The sequence below is a fragment of the Penaeus monodon genome, chromosome 10 (genome assembly GCF_015228065.2).
Source record: "Penaeus monodon isolate SGIC_2016 chromosome 10, NSTDA_Pmon_1, whole genome shotgun sequence".
Taxonomy (NCBI): Eukaryota; Metazoa; Arthropoda; class Malacostraca; order Decapoda; family Penaeidae; genus Penaeus; species Penaeus monodon.
In genome coordinates, this window is record NC_051395.1 from 28,999,800 (window position 1) to 29,001,553 (window position 1,754).

General features: G+C 29.6%; 1 long non-coding RNA gene across 1 annotated transcript in view; it reads left to right on the plus strand.

Annotated features, from left to right (window-relative positions):
* Nucleotides 1–1,137, plus strand: part of LOC119577989 — a 4,245-nt gene extending 3,108 nt beyond the window's left edge. Inside the window, exon 4 of the long non-coding RNA XR_005229171.1 lies at nt 1,079–1,137. This is a non-coding gene — a long non-coding RNA (uncharacterized LOC119577989). The remainder of the gene's footprint in view (nt 1–1,078) is intronic.
* Nucleotides 1,138–1,754: the final 617 nt, after the last annotated feature.

Here is a 1,754-nt window from a genome sequence, read left to right on the forward strand (position 1 = left end):
GTCTATCCAAGTTTTTTCATTGATAAATAATCTCGAATTATTTTCCAAAATGACACCACCCCGCACTATTGTATCTGCGTTTAGTCTCCTTGTTTATATCAATCTTAAATTTTACGAAAAAAAAATAATTTTAAAAACATCTGCGTTTTGAAAAATTTGTACACTTTACTTAAAATTTGTAACGTATAATGTTTGAAAAATTAATTAATATTTTATCTAAAGCTAAGATCAATTTTTTTTTTTACTTTTATTATATCGGGAAACAAGTTTTTATTACAAAAATATAAATTGATAAAGTCAGTAAAGGAAGTCCTATCTCCAAACGATATTTAGCCCAAAAACTGCATACACCCAAACCCCCAAAACACAACAAACCCCCATATATATATGTATATATATATTTTTTTTATAATAATATATATATATATATATATATATATATATAATATTAAATTAAATATATATATTTAATATATATATATATATATAAAAATTTACTATGCTTAATATTCCCATGTGTGTATGTGTATATAAATATACATACATATTATATATAAATGTATATACATTATAAAATTTTATATTGTATAATATTTTAATATATTTTAATTATATATTTTAATTTTTAATTTTATTATATAGTGTGTGTGTGTGTTGTGTGGTTTTGTGTGTGTGTGTGGTTTGTGTATTGTATTATTTTATATTATTTTATATTTTATATTTTTTAATTATATATTAAAATTTTATATATATATGTTTGTATTATATACTAAATTGTAATTTTTATCTAATATTTATATTTAATTTTATATATCAATATAATATATATTATATTATTATATATTATTAATATATATATTATACCTTACCACATACACATATATACCCAAAGATACATATATGTACGTTCATGTCTGTTACCGTCTATCTATTTTCTATCATGAATTTTTCTACCATATAGATAAAAAGATCAAAATAGTAGTCATATAATACATCCCCACACCTACGAGCGGAAGAACCCTTCATAAGTGAGGAAAGAAAAAAAAAAGATTAATGATGTTTCACTGCTCCCCCGCAGGCAGGCGCCGACAGACACCCCCAAAGACAGCCGACTCAGAGACTCCACTCGGAAAGCTTCCTTGAAGGGGGGGAAAGCCGGGTTCCAGGTCCCCCTCGCGAAGGCCTCCTCCTCGAATGAAGCCGGTCCGGAGTCAGTCCAAGGTCACGTCAGGCACCCAGACCAACAAGGTCAAGCCAGGGGTCAAGACCTCTGCATTCTCCTTCGTGAAAGCCGTTGTTAAGGAGAAGAAGAACAAAGAGAGGACAGACGCTCTGGATCTCAGTCCCCTTATCCACCGCAAGAAGAGCGGTAAAGAGGCTGAAGGGGGGGCGGGAGGCGACAGCAACGACGCTGTGCCATACGTGAAAATTCCGCTGCATAAGAAAGCGATAAAACAAGAGAACGACAAAATAAGTAAACCACGCCACGGCCGCCCTCGAATCGAAATGTCTGGGTTCTCTCTAATTAATCTAACTCTTAATCTAACGAATAACTAGAATCTTACCTTAAGCTTACTTTTCTATTCATTGCGATTATCCTTCTCTTTGTTATTTTTGATATATGTATTTGTTATTGCTATTGATGTTTTCCAAATACTGTTCATCAAATATTCATGTGGAAAAAATAGCGACCATATATATATATATATTATATATATATATATATATATATATATATATATATATATATTATT